We start from the raw sequence: 22,121 nt of genomic DNA on the forward strand, positions 1-22,121 counted from the left end.
TTGGCGAATGATTTATGCTGATATGTGCGCGTAAAAAAATGAAATAAATTTCCTATTTGTTTGGTACACCTGTGCGAATGAGTAATTTGTGCGCTGAAGCAACACCTGCTAACGCGGCGGAATTTAGCAGCGCAAAAGCGTGTAAGCTTGACGAGGTGAGGGATGTTTAAAATTCACTCAATTTGACGTTAATAAACACACGATTGGTGGGGAGAAGTTTTAACATACCGCCCTGCTCCTCCCTATCTTCCATCTTCACCTTCCTCACTTATAACCTCTCGATAGTTAGTGCACTGCTTGAGGTGTAGCGGAAAAATAATGCATGCAAATGCTATGCAAACACCTGCCAAGTCGTATTTGTTTGCACAAACATGCAAGTGCACAAATCCACTGCAGGAAACTTGGTAACGGTGTAGAGCATAACTTTCGAAATGTTTTTAAATACCCAGTAGGAAAATCAATAACAATTTTTTATTGTATGTTCATACAATTTTCGTTACTAAAACAGAAACAGAACAGAGAGGTAGTTTAAGGAATGAAAAAAATAAATTAAATATGAAAACTTAGAACACAAAATTTAATTTCTCTGAAATTAATATGAAACGCCATTTCAGCTATAATATTATATTAATTAAGCATGAGAGAACGTAAATCAATAATTCAAAATACAATCTAAGAACTGAAGTCTTCTGAAGCGACTACCATTCACGAAGTTCTGTTTCTAATGAAAAATGATGAAAATGAATTTTATGGCGTGTAAATATTATATTCGAGTGGCCAAACTTCACTGCAGGAACAGTATACAGAATTATACTTTTTATATCGATAAAATGAATGAATCGTGGCACAATACATCAATAATTGACGCACATATTATTTACTCAACGCAGCTTAGCTTTTCCTACTTCTTAAGATGTGCACCTAGATAGATACACTAGAGCCGCTTTTTTATTTCATTCACCTGTTATTTCGGAGAAGCAGATGTAAAAAGCAGCTTTTGAATCGATCGTTTAGTGGGGTCGCTTTTCACATTTTCTGGTGAAACTAACCACGGCAATTTATATCTTTTTTCACAACATCAAAAATTAGAGATTTTAGAGAAAAAAAGCCCTTTTTTAAAGCAGATAATTTGACGTGAGAATTTTCGTTTGAATATTAGGTTCCTTTTCCGATATTACGTCGAAATAAAGAAAAAAAAATAAATATTTTACATGAAAAAATTATGGTATGAGACTCAAAAATATTAGTGAAAGAAACAAATTTTTTATAAAGTTAAAAAAAAAAAAAACTTGGTTCGTTGAATTTTTCACAAAAATTTTTAATTTATGTGAAAAAAGTGTTAATACAAAAGTTATAGATCTTTTTATTACCTACAATTATTTCCATAGGACTTGTAGTTTTTCCGCAAATCGAGAAAAACCTTCCACTTTTCGAGATTATGTTATTGTATTGTTTGTGTTTTTTTTTTGTTTTCTTGTTTCAAAAATTATCGACCCTGGTCTACAACAGAAAATCTCTACTACTGGTAAAAAAATTGCCCCATTTTCTTCAGGTCCTTATCGCAGTACATATGTATGCAAATATTTATACATGCATATACACACTGCAACTGCGCAACGGGGCGTATAATTGCATCTCAACGTTGATGCCTTGTCACTATTGTCTGATTATATGCGATTTTACACGCACACACGCACATGCAAGTGCCTATACGCATGTGCAGCAGCGGAGTGACAGATATACCCACAATTGTAAGCAGCCGAGGGCAGCCGAGGGAGTTGCGTGCAGGCATGAAAAATTGAACGCTATCTTACACACTCGAAGCGAACTAAGGCGCAAATTATGCATCGCCACTGACTTAAATTGGCATTCGCTTGCTTCGGTTGCAGTGCATCAGCAGCTGGTGTTTGCCTTGTAAATGTCAGTAAATAGACTTACGAGTGCACAAGATGCTAATGCGTGCCAATGTGTGGACGTGTGAAGCCACATACTGACATATGTATTGTACATACATATGTGCAAGGCGCTAACATACAATGCAAAGCGCACGAGTTGCCGAGGGCTGCAATCTCGTACGTGCCAACACCTCTGGTGGCGTTATGGGTGTATTTTCCGTTTATAAATTATAGGGAGATGATGTTGCTGTATTATACTTTTGGATATATATATTTGCGAGTCATTTCACTTGTAGTAGTGTTAGCTTGTGGTGACACTAATAATACTTTAGTGCAATATTAGTTTTAACTAGGCGAGTTGATGATTCTTTCAGCCTCTATTATTGCATTTTTAACTAACTTCAAAATTAATCCTTTAGGTTATTTTTTGCGAGTATAAAGATTATTGCTTTTAAAAGGAATTTAATTCTTGCATTCGATTTTTAAATTATAGCGAATATAAAGCAAGCTTCTATCGGGCTTGAAAGTCTATATCAATTTAGAGAAAAATATAAAAAAAAAATTTTTTATACAGAATTCGATTTCATTATTTGATATCGGACCGCTATGTGGGCTGCCATACAAACTGAACGATCAAATCATGCCATCCAATTATAGTAGCGTTCTCTCACTTGTTAGCTTGTCTGGTATTACCATATGAGTATGACGAAATTCGGAGAGCATCCGCCAACCTCTCATATATATATAGGTTTACTTAAAACCACACAATGTTATACTTACTAAGAAAAGCTCCCTTTCGGCTAACGAAATATAATATTTAAACATTTTTTTATTTAGTTATATTTTTGAATCGCTGTAGAAAGAGCTAGAGAATTATTACACCACTCAACAAAAAATAACCGGTTTTACTTAATATATTCCAGTTATATAATAATAAAATATATTTGGGAAAGGACGATTACAAATCGAAAATATTTGCTTTTCAAGCAATTATAGTGATTTAATCTTTTTTGATTTTCGCGCCCATATAATGCCGGTCTTCCCGCTTTTTCTGGAATGTGAACCAAAAATACCACGTCTCAGTAACTCAGCAGATTTCATTGGTTTAAAAAGAGACTCATTAAAAAATTGTATAAAACATTTTCATGATTCTTCGGTAGGAAAGATAGATTCTCTTTATGTTATGACGTGAAAGCTATTCCTTGTCATACAATTGAGTGGCGCCTATTTATTGATAATGCAACAAAAAGTCTAAAAGTTGTTTTACTACACAATGGGAATAAATTTCCATATACGCCATTGACGCATTCCATATATCTCAAAGAAAACTACGAGAGTATTAACATGTTATTAACGGCAATTAAATATATGGAAAAAATGTGGGAATGTATTGGAGACATCAAGATTGTGTGGTTTTTGACTCTGATGCAAGGTGGGTATACTAAATACTCCTTCATTTATCTTTGCTCAAGGGATAGTAGCAATGATGCTGCTTATTACCGCCAAAAACATTGGCCGGTACGTACCGATTACTAAGTGGGACAATGCAATATTAATATGGGTCCGAAACTTTCAATAATTGAAGAATTTTTTCATGCGAAAATAAAAGCTGGAATCTTTGTAGGCGATTAAAAAAAATTTTCCGAGGCTACTTAGCAATTAAGAGAAAAAAAACTTGAAACGGTTTTAAGGCAATAGTACATGATTTACTTGGATACATGATATAGGGCTGACAATTACGACGAGCTGATGACTGACATAATTACGGATTTCTCCATTATCGGATGTACAATGTCTCTAAAGATGCACATGTTACAGTCTCATTAAGATAAATTTAAAGATAATACTATGGTCAGTATACCGACGGTGTGATGTGATACTTTATTTGAGGGTTAATAAAAGAAACTTCTACGGAACATGGCAGGAAAAGTAAAACTGTTTATTTTTAGACAATTGGAGTCTATTTTAAAATGTCGCTTGCAAGAATGAAGCCTAAATAGATGATCGTTATTTTTTAATAAATTATTTGTATGTAAACTTTTTTATGTTATGTCATCGTGCTAAGGATCACGAAGTATCCCAGTTAGACAGTTGTGAACGCCGGTCATATATGATGCCAAGAACTTCCAGATCTAGATCAGAATACGATCTTTTACAGATGCAGCACTTTGAGGCTACAAAAGCTTGTTAAGACGGCTGGACAAATGTTTCAATCTCATTCTCACAAAAACTGGGCAATAGAGGTGAAAGAACCTATTGTAGATGTTTTCAGTTTGTCTTCTTTCTTCCAAACAAGGACAATATTTTGATCGGTCAGTTTATATGGCAGCTATGTGCTTGTCCGATATCGATGCTTACGATAAATGAGCAGCTACAGACGGACATTTCTTAATCGACTCAGCTCATCACACTAATTATTTGTATATATATATATTTATTTTATAGAGCCTCCGATATTTCCTTCAGAGTGTTAAAAACTTCGACATGTTAAAACACACAAAAAGCAGCTATCCACACATACAACAGTTACATTCGGCTACACTCCACTCAAACTGGTGAATTTGCAACAACACATTAACTTAGAGCACTCGGGCGAATACCGCAGTTGTTGCTGTTGACTGTTGTTGATGGCGAGCGACGCAATTATTTATGCGTTTGCTGCTATTTGCAAAACGTGCTGGGCAAAGCAACTCACCCCCCATCAGCCTTTCGGACACGCTTGACGCAGCATACGTTAGATGACGCCTATACTACCGTTAAACGAGTATGACTACTGTCAATGTCAATGCCGTCACCGGAGCTGGCCCCCAGACATTGCGCATAACAAATGACACACTAAAACACAGCGACGAGTTGTGCAAAAAATACAAAATCAACATGCCACAATATCTCTAACGGATAGAGTGAGTAAAAAAAAACTATGTATGTGTGGGCGTGCGTGTGCTGTAAGAATGCAATAGGTCACATAACAAAGGATCTAACCATAAAAAGTAGTGAGCCACGAACCTCCCAGCACGAACTACGCCGAGCGACGACAGCTTTCAGATATTTGACAGCAGACTTTTCCTATGTTTGCGTTTGTGGCTGCTGTTATTATTTCGAAATTATCAACAAAATGGAAAGTGTGGTGATGGGGAAGGTGTGTGCAGCAGTATATTTGCCTAAACACACACATAGACGCACACATTTGCCATCACTATATTGGCTGTCAATTCACGCTATTCATCTACATCCGCCCCGAGAGCACCCTCGACCCCGCCGGCGACGTCGCTGTCACCGATGTTAGAGAGCGCGTAGAAGCGTGTCAATGTGGCATTTAGTTATGCTTCGCAGCTCGTCAGCCTTGGGGAATGCCTGAAGGCTGACGACATTATGTGCACTGAGCATATTTAATGGTCCACACATACAAACACACAGACACCGTTATGATCATATGTACATTTTCCAACAATTTGACAGTGTTTGCTCTTATCCAGACGCCGCGCGACAAATATATACCAGTAATCGCGATGTGACTGGAATTCATTTTGATGGGTGACAAGGAGTGCTGCCTAAGCTCCAGCTGATAATACCGCTACTTTAATTTTAGACACCCTTGTATGTTTGCGATATGCTTAGAACAAATAAAGAGTGTTTCTCGCTTTGAGGTATTTTTAATATTATAGCTTTTTATACTCTTGCAACATGTTGCTACAGAGTATAATAGCTATGTTCATCTAACGGTTATTTGCATCTACTAAAACTAATCGAATTAGATATAGAGTTCTATATATTATATATAAATGATCGGGATGACGAAGCGAGTGGAAGTCCGAGTGATTGTTTGTTCGTCTGTCCGTCCGTTCAAACGATACCTTTAGTAAAAACTGAGATATCAAGATGAAATTCGGTACACATGTTCCCTTGCAGCCACGAAGGGTTGTTATTGCAGATGAACGTATTCGGATAACTACCACGCCCACAAAACACTGTTAATCGAAAACCTATAAAGTGCCATAACTAAGCTTCACAATAAGATAAACGGCTGTTATTTAGTACACCGAACTGCGTGAGTGGGTGCATCTGTGGTTCAAAAACTTATTAAAAAGTTTTTTAAGGACTGCTAAAAGTGTGATAAATCAATAAATACATGCGTCAGAGATATTAAATTTTACAGCTGGGATGGTACAAGTGAAGCTTTGTAGGAGCCGGTGTCCAAAGTTGACGATGGGCCACCACATTTAGGTGAAATAATATATCTTCAGATCTATCCGACCAATTTTAACCTAATTCGGTATGTCCCATTATTTTAAAATTTCCATGTTGCGATGCTAAAATGGGCGAAATCGGACTATATCGAACGAAATTCCATTAGATTCCTTTACACTGCAGTATAGTACTAATCGAGAAAATCGAAATTAAACTTTGCACGAATATTGCCTTTAAGTTATACCAGCTTGTAACCAAAAATTGTCCAAATCAGATCAAAACTATTCAAGCCTCCAAATATGTGGATCGCAGTTTTAATTGCGATTCTATTTTTATCGCAAATATCGGTTAATCTGTGAGATATATTATAGAAATGGATAATCATTTTTTTAGCAATAGTATGCCTCTATATACTCTGTATACATAATAGAGAGATTTTCGAACTTCCGGTTGGCTTTATACCACATATACCGGCAAATTTGTGAGTTATCTTAATAAAATTGATAAAGATGTGTTATTCTAATATTTTTGAGCTTATAATGAATAAAATCGGGTAAAAATTTCCCTTAGACCTCATATAACAAATATTATGCACCTGAAGGTATTTCCACGGTTTTGATCTTGGCAAGTAGCATTTGTATGAAATGTTCGGTTACATCCAAATTTAGCCCAACCTTACTTGTTTATATGTTTTTTGTCGTCTTTTCGCAATATTTAAATAAAACTCATAAAAGTAGGGAAAAATCGTGAATTCCACTGAGCATTTTGAATATATTGTCCATTTTATTGTGAATGAAATAGTTGACCCATTTCTACTATGTTAGAAGTATTCCAATTTCATTTGAATTTATTTAGTATCAAAAGCACGATAGCTATAAAAGTGATGTATGAAAATAAAACAGTAATAGCTTTGGTGACAATTTTAGGATTGTTAGAAACATAAAAATAAAATGTGATATTGGTGAAAATTGGTGGACCTATGGCGCCTTATACTTAACACAGTATATAAATAAAAACAACACATTTAGACGAACTCTTATTTAATTTCTTTTTTATTCTTAGTCCAAAGATTCGAAATACCAAAATTTCTTTCTTCTCGGAAATTTTATCTTAAATCGTGCTTTTAGGTTGTGACGAAAGCAAGGGGGGTTTAATAATTTTCTTTAGCCCCTTCACTTTTGACATTTAAGTAAAGACTGTTTCAGAAAATATTTCTGACTGATTTTATTTCAGCACTTGCAATGCAACCCTGCTCTAACATGCCTCTGGCGCATTCGCAATTGTGTTACGAACCCATCTTTGATCATCTTTGATAAAGAAATTTTTAGGTTCGGATCAAAACAATTTTAGTTGATTTGAAGTTTTAGTAGCTATAATTTGACATTTTAGCAGAAAAATGCCAAATCGAAAACTGCTACATACAATTCACATGAGCACATAATAATATACAAAGTGCCTTCCAATTATTTATTATTAAAAGTAGTTATCACTTACTTACTTAACTTACTTTGGCGTTTTTTATTTTGCCAATATTATAGCTTAACTCTTTCTATATTTTATTTATATCTTGCCATATTATTGGATCGGCTTCTATAATAGGTATCTAATAACTTAGTAGCGTTCAAGCTTCGATGATGATGATAGCTTAACGTCTGTTGGTTCCTCTTCTTCTCCGTCGTCTTGTTCCTATTCTCCTGCTCTTATTAGAAAGTTTCCACTTTATTTCAATTAAATATTTAGAAAATTGAGCAATACCGACGTGAAGAGCGCAATGCGTATACGTGCGGAATTAAATTTGCACAGCTCGAGAACTAAAATTGCTCAGCTACAGAAATAAAAATTTCAACAGGGAGGAGTTACATTTACTTAATAATAAGTTGGTACGATTTTAATTATTAAAGGTATTGCGTTCCCTTGTGTTTTGGATATGTTTTGTAAAGCGTCGCCTACTAGGTCCCTATCTGTTACCTGACGTTTTTAACAGCTGCAGTCTATTTTCCACATTTTTTTAAATGGCAAACATTAAAGATACTACAAGTATTTTTTTTTTTTTCAATATCCTTATTAATTTCTATTATAAGGTGCAGGAATTCGGTGGAAAAAAGGGATGTCATATGGGAAGTACACGTGGTTTCGGTTTCGCGAGTTATTTGTTTTGGGGAAACTTACTTTATGGAATAGCTACCTTTTCTTTTATATCTATTGCGTACTTTTACAAATTTAGAGGAGTTTAATAAAATCATCTCGAATTTCGACTTGAAAGTAATTCCATCTCTTGAAAAGTTAAGTGATTTTTTAACAAACTATATATCTTTTCACGAATGGTAAACGAGTTCTAAAGAGCAATAATTTGTATCTCTGCTATCAGTCTGTAACTGAGCTCTCATAATACTATTATAGCTGTCGCTTTCATTTTTGTGACACCCATTTCAACTTTGTTTTTATTTGTCTGTTGTGACTGGTCTTCCTATCGAATTTGCACGTGACTACGATTGGTTTACACCTCAATAAGCGGGTTTGCTGTACAAACAACTTACTAGGCAATACTTACAAAGGCATACAAGCCTGCATTTAGCAGATGTTTGTGTGCCAGCGCGACGTTCGGACATCTGTTGTAGCAGACCATAGCGGATAATGGCACGGAAACTGGCTTTATTTCTTTGCAAGTGTGTGTTAGCGTGCTTGTAGGGCTGTGTGTACTATCACACCGGACTTTAACCACTGGTTCATGCTGGCGCTGCAAACAACAACATAAACTGCACGCTAACAGCTCAGCACAACTCCATTCAAATTACGAAAATACGAGCATTCAACAGTATTTACTTGTACTAGCATTCACCAACACAAACAAACAAATAAAGAAATGAGCATAGCCAGCTCTGGCGGCAAACACGTTTAATAGCGAGCGAGCATATAAATGTATGAATGACTGAATTAACGAAGCGCCAAACGATTCAGCGGATAAAAGAACAAACACCGATACATGGGCATGCCGAGCAGCGCATAGGCGCTAGTGAATGGTGATAGTTTGTAGACCATGAGGTTATGTGCAACATGTCATCAGGGAATAAATTACTGTCAATGTTGTTCTAGTTGTAAGGGTCATACCTGTGTGGCATGAAAGAAAACAGATTTGGTTGTTTGTTTTTGTATCAGTTTCCATATTATACAGTTATATGTTGTATATCAACGTTTCTGCCTTCAACTGGGTCATTGGGCTTATGGCGCCTAACTATATGCTTTAATATCGATATTATTAACGATTAGTCACACATACACAGCCACTTTGTAAGTTAAAAGCACAATGAGGACTTTAGATAACAAATATGTGTATATTTAACATATGTATATGTAGAAGTACATATATAAAAAAATATTTAGGTGTTATTTATATAGGAAACCAAAAATCCCTATGCTCCAACTGTTATTATTACTATTAAGAGCTCAATATTTACACAGTATCTAAGGAAAAAAAGGTAAAAGTATTTTTGGTCCCACCCTAATATACAAATAGTATACAAACATGCCTATACTACATAAAAATTATATATGCATACACCTTCGCAAACTTCCGACAGCACACTATTTCCACTATTAACCCAAAAACCGCTTCATTCAAAGCTCTCATCTATTTTCAAAAGCAACAGCACCGTTAGTTTTCCATCCTATCCGTTTGTTGATTATTTATGGTGTAATTGAATTAAATTTGTTTATTTATTTTCCCAATGGACTATTTGTTGTTGTTATTTTTGGTTCTCCTTTGGCGATCGTTCGATTTTCCATAGCGCCTCGTTTTGGTCTCTGCCCATGGATGACACCTGATTTGCATATTTCATTCAACGACTGCCGCGTGTGCTGCCCTCGCACCGCTCGCCGTGTTGTTTGTCGCCCGCGCAGTTGTCGTGTAAGCTGTAAGTCTTGTTGGTAAGTAAGTGATTTTGCAGCAATTTATTGGTTGCCACAATTTCCAGCAACCTTTGGTATACTGCTCGCATATTGTTTTCTACAGTATTAGTCTCACTGCCAGCTGAGTGTGTTGTGGTTATCAATTAGACGGCACGTAGCATATTAATAGCTGTCTTTCGTCGTCGTCGCCTTCAATTAATACAGCAATCAAGCACATTGTTATTTTCACTTGATGTTCAATTGTTTTACACTTCATATTGTTTGAGGAATTAATGTGCACCATTATAATTTAAGCATCCTGTATTAAAGATGGCTCTTCTTACAAAAGAATATGCAAGTACAGTGATGTTTGATACTCCTCACATGCTGCTAAAATATCATATCATGATCTTCTAAAATGTACCCACTCAGTTGAATCAGTTTAATTTTATACGCGTTTTGCACGAAACAGCATTCGAACTTGCTACACTAATTAGTTAGCGACAAATGCTTCGAACACTACAAATTGTGTCGCCATGTTTTGTATATAGTACTCTATGACGTATCAGTTTCGATCAAATTTTGTCAACGAAAAACACCCAATTTTTTGGGTAAATTAAAATTTTTGAAAATTTCAGCAATTTTGAAAATTTTTCATTTTTGATTTTTTTTATGTCGACCTTAACTGATTGTGCGGACAATATTTAATAGAGAGATTTTTTTGCCTTTTTTTCATGTTCCATCCATGGAGAAATGATTTCAACAGCAGTGCAGTACCTTCTTAAAGCACGTCAGAGATCGCGCGTAACTCGAAAAGTATTTAAACTTTTTTTTTTCGAAACTTTAGTAGCGTATTTTTTTTTTGAATTCCGAAAACTCGCCTTTTCTGGCCGTCACACTAGGTATGTCCGTTGCCAGTTTATGTTCAGAGTTGTGATAATATTTAACATAACTCGTACAGATTTTTAAGATGTCTATGCAATTTTAAAATTTTATCTCTTCGCCCTATTAAAACTTCTTTGACCAACTCGACTATTTTCTAGGACAGAATTGAATGTCTGAATTTTTTATTCATCTGTATTGGCCAATCTAGAAATTTAGTTTGAGTTTAAACCGAAGAAAATTATTATTAACTGTTCATATTTTACAGATAACTTTAATTCCTATCTTATCGTATTGTATTTATAACTAATCTTACTTATAAAGATCATCGAATGCCTATATGCGGTTATTTAGCTAACATATATTTCGATATACCTTTCTAAACCAAATAATCATAAAAAATCATGACACCAAGCGTTCTGCTGATCTCCGATAACCTTTTATTTATTTGAAATTTTCGCAAACTCATTAATGTGCCAGATTTACTTTAAACATTACATGCCTACCGGCTACTTTCTTGCACCTCAACTATTTACACGCTTTACTCATACGCCATGGTGTATCTATAACGTACCCAAAAGAAAAAGGCTTCCATTCACACTATTACCCATAAACATGTGGCATTCACATGAAGCATGAAAGTCAACATGACAAGGTTATTATTTCACAACTCAATCTGATGCAGGTAAAATGTAAAATAAGTTGTTTTTTTCTCATAATTATATGAAAAGAGATTCACAAATTCCACATGATATGCATAAATTGCTAATTCTAATTTAATTAAGTATAGACAATATTACAATATTATGTAAGTGAAAAAAGTAAGATAAGATAAAGATAAGAAGAATAATAAAAAGCAAAGTGTGCTCTGTGAAAAGTACAGTGACCCAATAGTGACTAACAGATTTGCTATTATTCATAAGTTTATGGCTAGGTATTTAGATGATTTATTATTTATTTATTTTAAGAAAATTATACTGTAAATATATAATAAAAGAAATATTCAACTACCTCTGGGCTTAAAGTATAAGATAAGACAGGGGATATAAATTTCCTATTACAGCATTTAATAACGTTCAGCTCGGGCACTTAAGATTTAGATCAATGAAAATGAATACTTATTTATTTAATATCAACGTTATAGTAAACTACCGACTAGAAAAGCTATTAACAACAACAGGCTAAGAAACCACAACTATGTACCTTATTACTTAAAAGCTCTTTAAATAGTGTTTAGTCAAACTGTTTTTATACTTGCAACAATATTACAAAGCAGAAACTAGCCGAAAGCAGCAATGAAGAAGGAGAGATTCAGCGCTATGGAGTAGTGGACTCACATCACCACGAGAAAGTTTGCACAGAACACTTAAACAGAAACTTGCTAAATTAATATACAAAGTAATATTAAATATAATTAGACTACTTCCAAAGCAGTTCTCCACCGAAAGCTATTACTAAATCTGGCGAATATATCTCTTATATGGGTGACAGTCCAAACAGAATTACCAGGAATTATGATACATGTTCTTTGACATAGAAATGGCAATAGCATCTGATCAAATTTGAGCCAAACTGGTCTATTAAAATCGTGCGCACAGACCAAACTGATATATATAGATATATATATATATATATATATATATTTTTTTTTTTGATGTTTGGTACAACCTGCAATATACAAGTATATGTAAAATTTCACACTAACATAAGTGAAGTCTTACATATATTTGTCAGCTGTTTGTATCTAAATCGAAAAGTTTGTCCGCATATTTTTACCATGGAAAGTACATTGAACAACGAGTTTGCTTGAAATTTTGTATTTTCAATGGAATCACGGCTACGGAATCATTGAAAATGTTGCAGAAGTATTTTGGGGTGTTTACTTTTCTCTCAGAGAAGGTCGTGAAGTCTTCGGAAACTCGTGTCAAAACGAAACTGCTACCAAGAAGAAGAAATCACCGTCGATTCTTTGATGCACTTACTTGAATAAATGGTGAAATCACCTTCAGCTTATTACATCATCCATACTGAAAAAATGGGTGAATACTCCAATTCCTACACTTAAAAGAAGAAAATCCTTACATTGTCTGTGGCCTTATCAGCCTCACAACTTGAGTGTTACATGCCTAAATGAATTAACCCGAATCTCTACCAAATATAGTATCTAATTTAAATACTTTAATTTAATATTAAACATTTAAGCGCTCATCCATTCAAGCCCGAGGAGTTTTTTCACTTAAATAAATAAAAAAAGCTAACGTATACCGTGGTAAATATGTGCTGGACTATAGTCTACAACGTAAATAAAAATGTGAAGACTCTTCATATATACATATATATATATGAGTGTTTTTGAGTGAGTGTGTGTGTGGTGATTACATTCTTCTGTCTCTTTATTTTAGCAATTTTTGTTTTACACAGCTTCCGTTGCGTGTTTATTGGTATTTTACGCTGCTGCCTCGACCAGACTACCGAGGACATGTGCCTAGATTATTATTAATAGGTCAGTGAATGCCTACTTGCACATAACTGTTTACACATACACACACAGGCAAATATATATGTATATGAGAGAAGTCTATAGAACTCGTTGGAATCAAGCACTTTTACTTACATATAGTATACCATATATATACAAGTATATATATATATGTATATAAGTATAAATGTGAGTGTATTTGTATGTGTGCCCATAAAATTGCATTTTACTACATGCTGCAGTGTAAAGAAATTACAAACAACAACAACACCGAACGAAAATAAGAAAATGAACCACGAGCAAGCAGAGTAAATGCAGCACCGACGGCAGGCGGCAGGCAGCAAGACAAGCAAAGGGCGTTGAAATGGCAGCTGGTTGTTTGCAAAAGCAGCAGGCGGTGGCAAAAACAGCACTGACAACAACTACAACAACAATAATAAATAGCACACATTTATTTTAGTAAAGCTTAATGTTACTTCCCTGCACAATTTTGCTTGTGAAACCTTGTTACAACACATAGCCACACGCACACTTGCACACAGTGGGTAGTCTCTACAGGGCGTATGAGTGTTGGCGTTAACTGCGAGTAATGCTGCTTGCTTGCAAGTGATGCAACAAAAGAAGAGAAGCGTTGCAACGCCAAAAGGCAAAATATCTATTAAAACAATATTTTTATAAGCTTAATCTGAGATATAAACGAAATAATAATAACAACAATACACACACAGCCATACATACATGTACAGCAAGTTGCCAGTGGTTGGTTGATCCGTTTGGTAGGTGCTAATCTAACGGCATGTAGCACTTCAGGCGGTGCTTATTCGCTTAACTAATATCTGTTAAGCCTGCAAGAGTTTACCGTAACTTGCTGAATAGTGATAAGTCTTTGCAGCGTTCACCTTGTTGCAACAGAATTCAATTACTACTATATATGCAGCAGGGAGTATCGTGTTGATAAGCTGGTAGTTTATTGTTTTTTTGTTTTTGGCAAACCGCTCGTTTACCCAAAAAATATTTTGTAATCATTTTTACCTATAACGAGCTATGCAAGCAGCTTGTTTATATTGTGGTGGGTGGTGGGAACAAAATTAGTGTAAAAAAATATAAATGAAAATATTCTTGCCGAAGGGCAGTTTAATTTTTATTAACATATGTGTATATAAGAAAATTGCTGTATGGAGATAAAAGCAATGCTTAAGGATAGCTACATCGGTTACTATTAAAGGATTATAGTCACTTGCAAGTCAAAAAACGCGGTTTTTCTTTTTTTTTAATTTATCCAAATAACAAAATTTCAAAATGTTAATACTTAATGTATTGTAATTTGGTATATTTCTTTTATGCCACTTTTAATATAGTTTGTAATATAATTTTACCAAAAACATGTATACTTTTTCATTGATTTCCTTAAGATTTCCTTCTTACTCTAATTACATGTACTAAATGTCAGAGTATATATCCCTACAGTCAGATTTACGCAGCATATATTGGTTTATCTGTGTATTACTTTAGCACAATCATGTGATTTTATGCCATCTATAACTGTTAATTAAGTCTGATATCTAAATAAAAAATGATCAGTTAGCTTTCAAGTATAATTTCATATATCATAACAACAGAGATAATCGAATGCTTTTGATATAGATGAAGACTGCGTTTTATGATATAATTCAAAGTTGCCAATAACAACCAAATCTTAGAGTATTTTTTTGTTGTAAAATGCCAAAACGAGTTCGTTGCTTTTTTTACATGCCTGTATTTATATTTCCCAATGCGTATGTTGCATGTATAAGAGGACTTTTTTCTTCTTTTGTGCACATCCCAGCCCTCTTTTTATTCCTTTGCTTAAAGAGCGTTTATCTCAACAGAATATTATCCGCCCACAATTACAACCACAATCTCACTTGCCCAACAATTTGACACTGATACGCCTCCAAAGCAATCAAATTGAACAAGTGCGTAGAAGAAACACGAAATTAATTTATTTTTAGTGCTACGAACTGAAGTGGGCAGACATTGACGCCACAAACAACACAAAAACATCGCAAAAAACTAAGAAATCAAACACAAAGCAACAAAATATTAGAAAAAGCCGAAAAGAAATGCTAAAAAAAATGTACCGTAATACTTAGAAGCCAAATTAAAGCGCAAAAAGTATAGATAGAATTGATGTAGGCCGAAGGCGAACTATGTTCAAGGAGTTCACAGCAAAAAAGTGAAAGCTCAACTAGTTAAAGCAAAAATGGCGCTGCAATGAGAAAGTGAAATAAAACAGAGCAATAAAAATAAATGAATGCGATTTGAAATGAAAGTATACATATACGAGTATGTGTTAGTAAGTATAATAAAATGCAAAAAATGTTAAGTTCAATTGCGACTGAAGAACAAACAAAAAAGGAAATCTAAAAGCACAAACACACAAACTTGATATGTTAAAGCGAAGTCAAATGGACAATTTGAAATTCTCACAGTGTTCTATGAAATTACTTTTTCTTCCAGTTCCTCAAAGCGATTTCGTAGGAGTTGAGTATCTTTTATTTACTTATTTTTATATAACGGATAACACTACATTTTCAGTCCAAAGAAGCAAACTTATGGAGAAGAGATAATAAATAATGATGTGCTTAATAGTTGGCAATATTTAATATTTTAGATTTTCTAGGTTTTAGTTGTGTCGTAAGCCAAAATTTGAACGCTGCCTACAGTAAGAGCCATTTAAGATAGCCATAAAGAAAAGATTAGAACGAAGCTAAATTACAATAAAAAGTATCCATGTCTACAAAAAGTGTAATTGGATGTAGCTTGAATGGGATTAATAGGCAAGAAAAGCAAAAGTTAAAAATTTTGAATTTTCATTCCGAATAATTTAGATTTGGATTTTATTTTTGTTATTAAAATAATTGTATCTTGGAATTGCATTAAAAAACCTTAAGCAAGCTTACTTGGTGTGAAAGTTTTAAAAATTATATATTTATTTTTTGCATAATTCGATAATCTATACCTTCTAAAATAACACTAAAATTTTTAATGAAGACTTCAAATAATTTTTGAGTTGACACCTCTTAAAATGTAACCGCTCAGTTCATTCAGCTTAATCAGTTTATTTTTAAACAGCATTTTTCGAATTTCCTTAGTGATTACTCAGAGGCAAATGATCGGATTACTATGAAATTTTTTTTATACTGCTACATACAATGACCTCCGAGTTTTTTTAACTAATCAAAAATGCAATTTGGCAGGAGGAAAACCACCAAAATTTGGAAAAGTTTCAGCTTTTTTTTAAATCCTTATTTTAGTGCCATCGGTACCTAACCAAAAATAAACATAAATTTTTTTCTCAAAAATTTTGCTTTTATTTTTAAAATATGTATACCTTTAAAATTGTAAAACAATTGATACATTTTTTTTTTTTACAAAGACTGTCTTTTATACTTCGATATTAGAGACCAAAAACGAAGTTTAGTCATCAAAAATATCTTATCAAAGCTTCTGCTTCGTGCGCAAACAAATTTTGTTGGATTTGGCTCATCTGGACACCCATACAGGCGACTGTTGTTTACTTCCGGTCTCATGCGCGTAAATACATGATTGATAACCTGTCACGATGTCATAGACGCAACGCTATCGTATTATTTTTAGCAATTGACAAATTGTAGGAGACCCAAAGTGAACAAATTTTTACAATGAAATGTTCATGCAATATTAAATGTTTGCTGGTCCTACTAATGCCTATAGTTTCCTCACTATCACGATAGATCACATGATGATCTTGCAATATCAATTTGCGCACAGCATTAATAGTTTCCGGAACAACAACTGACCTTTACAAAATTCGTCTTGGAGTGATCTCCGATCTCGATGGAGAAAGTTGTAAAAAATAATCGCATGTTTTGAGATTTAGTTCGATTTTTTGATCGAGAAGAATATTTTAAATTACTGTAAACAACACAAATAGCACTCGTATGTCAAAACGCTCTGAGTACGCACAACATCAAAAATGTCAAACCTTACGATAAATTTATGAGTTGCCAGATTGCAACACTAGTGTTGCCAAATTTCGAAATATATAATGCAACCTACGTAATTCTCAAAAGTCACCTGTTTTAGGCTGTCACACTACAAGTGACACTTAAATTTATATTTATAATCTCAAACCCAGAACCTTAAAATAGCAATTGTGAATTGTGTCAAGTGAGGAGTTCAGCAAAACTACATCCTTTACTTTTTACTTTCTTTAAAAAAAAATCGGACTCAATAATCAATGTGTAATCGAGATGTTCAGCTGCTCGGCATCGACTTATAAGCGGTTGCTATTAAACTAGAACTAAGTTATACTAAGCGAACGTCTGTCTAATATGGAGAAGTTAAAATTTACTTTTTTTTATTTGAATGTCACAATTGCATTTAGAAAAACCGACACACTCTAAGCCCTTGCTTAGTTTCCAGAAATGTTAAAAAATATTGCCCCCTTTTTATCTTCACATAAACATTAATCTTTGTTTTGAGAACTGCCACATATGCTGCTTTAGCTGGCTTAACGCTGAGTGCGACAGCGTATCCTTGTCTCCAGCAGCTAACTGAGCATACGAAATATTGTTGTTATCCGCAATGTTTTGCTTGATATGTCATTTTCCGTTATTTACACTTCAGCCATTTGGCATTTGAGCACGCACAAGGATATAAAAGCTTTTGAACTTTTTAAGGCGAAAAAACACAAACATTCCAAGGATTTCATCAAGTTTTCGACTGTCAGAGATGGCAAATGCTCTTTTTTTTTTGCTTACAGTGTTTTTCTAGGTGTCAGGTGCATCTTTAAACAAATTATGTAGTTGTTGAGCGCAGACGATTTGGCTTGTTGGTTGCATAAGTGACTGTGCAGATTGTTTACATGTGCTTAGTGGTCACACTATTGTGTTTCTGGTTGGTTAATCATATATTTATGTACAGCAGTAAATTATATAAGACGAGTAAGAAAGCGATATGTTCGGGTGTAGCCGAACATTTTATACTCTTGCAACTTGCAAGGATCAAAGCAGAGAAAATATCTGCAGTGCTGGCAAAACTTTATTTAAAAAAATGTTCCGAAAGAATTCAGCATTCATTATTAGACGAAATTCTAAACGAATAACAATCAAGTTTGGTATTATATCAGCTTATTTTAAAGGTCCTAGACTTGCTTAGTTTAATTGCTATATTTTACTTCGAGTCAGCTAAAATTATTTAGATATATTAGAATCATCTTCAAATGAATTATATGCAATATAAACTCCATCAAAGATGCTAAATTTAGTATATATTGAGTTGATGTCGAAAACGTCAACGTGCGCAACGGAATTAAATATTTTAAGGATATGAGATTTAGACCAAGGTCTACACCAACTCCTTACATATTCAACGCTAAACCACGTAAGTTTAAGAAAAACTTATCCACTTAGTTTCAATAAAATATCACACATTTTGACAGGAGACGTTTAAATCCTCTGCTATTACTTTGATGCCAATATGACTGTTCTAGCACTGTTGCTATAACTTTTTCGATGGTATCGTCATTAACAGAGTTGTGCATGTTTGCGATGATTTTACGACATTCACTCAAATACTTGTGTTCGTGAAAAATTAGACGCCCGTTAACACTTCTGAAATATTTTTAAGGATTTCGTAGGCTTGATTTCACACAAAATTACAAGAAAACTCGTTGTCAATTTTTTCGCCTTGGTAAAATCGCCAGACAAACTATTCGGGTTGCAAAACAAGCATCAGCCAAACACCCACTAGTTGAAACATGAATATCAAACTTTACACGAACAGAAAAAAACGGTTTTTACCAATTCGGTTTGCATACGCATTTAAATGGACCAGTCCGTGTAAAATCTGATTAAATTATATATGTAAGTTAAATTGATTACAAGTGCTTTTTTCGTGACTTAGTGATATTTAAGAATAACTCAATTTAATTTAAGTCTATTGACGATAGAATGTAATGTAAAAATGTTTGGAAATTGAAAGGCTAACGAGCCGATATTCTTGTACTTAAAAGAAATAGCAAAATTACCTTATATGTGTAAGAATTGGTGCCTAGATGAGTAAGTACCTGTAAGAAATAGAAAAATATATAGTTGGCTTAAAATAATATTAGAGAAAATTAAACCCAATTTAGGTTTTTTTAATATTGCGATTACTTCAGAGATAGTAACTTTAAGAGAATCGAATGTAATTTTATTGCTTAGTAACTAATTTTTGAGGCTGCTAAAAGTCTCGAAAATCCTATATTTATCTAACAAAATCGCAGTTTTCTTTATTTCAAAAAAGTATATTAATTGACAAAGCAATTTTCCTCGCCAACTAATCGCAGTAGGCTTATAGTTAATACCACCCGGTAAGCATTGGATTTTGCAACTCCACAGCCTGTGGGTTGTTTGCACAATGCGCAGCCGTGCTGAACATGTTAACGAAGAAAATATACATACGTCTCGTACAAAACAAGCCATATCCCACAAATTCCCATTTTAATTAAAGCTTGCGAAGCACAAAGCAGGAATTGCTTAGAACTAATCTGTGGAATGCAACACTTCGCCTGTCTCGTTAATTTTACCGCAATGTTATATAAACATATGGGTAGTAACAAGCATATGTGTAGGCACATATGTATGTAGTAAAACCTATATTTAAAAGCAGTCTCATATGAAGCCGCAGTGTAAGTACATTAACATTCAGCGCATTGCATGTGCCATGCAACACCGTTAATGTGGGCGGTTTGTAAGTAAGCGCTTTTAGGTATTATATTGCACAATGCTATATGGCTGCGCAATGATACTGTAATTATAACATACCTATGTAAATATATTTATTAGCTTTGCATCGGAATGGCGTTGCAAATTGCGGCTGCTAAAGTTGGCTGCGGTGTGGCATACTCACAGTGTATAATGTTCCTAGCACGTTTTGCTAATTAAGCGAATGCACTAAATGTACATATGTATTAATATGTGTGCGTTTGTGTGTGTGTGTGCGTGAATGTCACCACACAACCGTCAATTGACTTCGCTGGCATGGCTGAACAATTAAAGCGTATTTACACATTGCTAAAAGGGAAATAATAGCGCAAACGAGTGAATTAAAATCGTCATGGCAATTCGGTAAATTGTCAAACAAATTAGTCACTTGTGAACCAGGTATAAGGAAGTGCTTATTTTGGTATTTCAATTATTTTTGTGAAGCATCTACTAGCTATAATCAATAAGTTAATAGCACAAAATAATAAAGGGTTAGACCAGCTTTAGGTTTTCGAACAACTAATCTTTTTCTTGCCATAAAATACACTTCAACATTGTTCAATTAGTAAAACACTGTAAAAATCATTTTCTCTTGCCAGTCGGGTTTTGGCTTAGTTAGCTTTAGAAGGTAAGACTTTAAACGTCTTTTTTACTTAAAATTTTACCTGTATAGACGATATTGACCACTATAGCTTATAGCTGCCATACAAACTGAATGATCGGAATAAAGTGCTCGTATGGTAAACTTTTTCATTTGACGAGATATCTTCAAGAAATATGGCACGGCTTATTGTCTAAGACAGGGTATAAAAACAAATGGCGGCTACTCAAAAATATACGAGTATGTCAATTTTTCACTTTTCTTTTTTTCATATAAGAAATTTTCAGTTTTTTATGTTCAGACGATAGAGAGATATTTAAAAACATCTGATGTCAATTTATAAGTAAAACATTTGATTAAAACTTAAGATATCGTTAACAGCGCATCAAAAAAAATAGTTTCAAGAAAAACACGCTTAAAGTTTTAGGTCAAAGCTAAACCGGCCAATTTGCCACAACATTGCAACAGCTAAATCTTTGCGTTTAATTTTAGGTTTGATAAATAAAAAGAAATAATCGAAAATTCTTTCGAAATATTAAAAAAAAATTTAGATTTTTTCAAGTTTCTAATCTAAAATATCCCGTTGAGAGCAAAAAATTCTGCGACACGTTATGAGTATGAGTAATATTTTGCATTCGTTAAAAATAGTATTATATATCAAATGAAAAAAAGTAAGTACATATGCAACAGTTTTCTAAAATATGTTCTTCGATTTTGAGGAGCTTTTCGAAATTTTTAGTACTAGATATTTTTTCAGAAACTTTCTCACAACCACGTGATATTTTGTTCTACCCAAATAATAATAATTTTTAAACTGTATATTAATATTTTTTTAAATTTGATGGTGCAAAATCCAACTCAAAAGAATATGTGTGCGCTTTTATTAAGAGTTTCCTAGACTAGTTTTCATGTGTCTATTGTGGGGAAATTATGATGTTTAAAAAGTTATTCTTTGTGGGAAATTCTGATTAATTATAGTTCGATATTTGATTTGATGTTGTTTGTTTAAAAGGCTTACAAAAATTTATTTAAAAAAAAAATTATAATAATGAAATATAAGATAATTATTGTCTAATAATGAAATGTCAGACATTTGATATCATTCGGTGACTGACTCAATCGTTCCGTCCTAATTTAGAACCCATGTAGAGTCGTCAGTAATAATCTTGCTATATGCTCTTTTCATATTTAGAGAAAAAAGTTAATGCATCTGGCTTGAGTGAAATGATTCAATTAAGCCATAGATTATCCCAAACTAAAAAAATATAATTATTGTAATATTTATTTAGCTTTTTAGTGCACCAGTTTTTCAAACTGCCAGATAATAGCAGAAATTTGAGGATAATAAAGAAGATTCACTTTTATGAATACTCAAGATTTATGTTACATGTAATTTTCGACGACAAATTACACCTGACTGC

The 22,121-nt window shown here is 33.8% G+C and overlaps 1 protein-coding gene and 1 long non-coding RNA gene across 2 annotated transcripts in view; one reads left to right on the top strand and one right to left on the bottom strand.

The window, feature by feature from the left end:
- Positions 1–22,121, top strand: part of Dop1R2 (dopamine receptor 2) — a 92,958-nt gene that overhangs the window by 46,599 nt on the left and 24,238 nt on the right. The gene's annotated exons all lie outside the window — the stretch shown is intronic.
- Positions 1–22,121, bottom strand: part of LOC138855861 (uncharacterized) — a 129,469-nt gene that overhangs the window by 21,962 nt on the left and 85,386 nt on the right. The window contains exon 2 of the long non-coding RNA XR_011394986.1: positions 19,382–19,420. This is a non-coding gene — a long non-coding RNA (uncharacterized lncRNA). The remainder of the gene's footprint in view (positions 1–19,381; positions 19,421–22,121) is intronic.

Source organism: Bactrocera oleae, chromosome 2 (genome assembly GCF_042242935.1).
Source record: "Bactrocera oleae isolate idBacOlea1 chromosome 2, idBacOlea1, whole genome shotgun sequence".
NCBI classification, from domain to species: domain Eukaryota; kingdom Metazoa; phylum Arthropoda; class Insecta; order Diptera; family Tephritidae; genus Bactrocera; species Bactrocera oleae.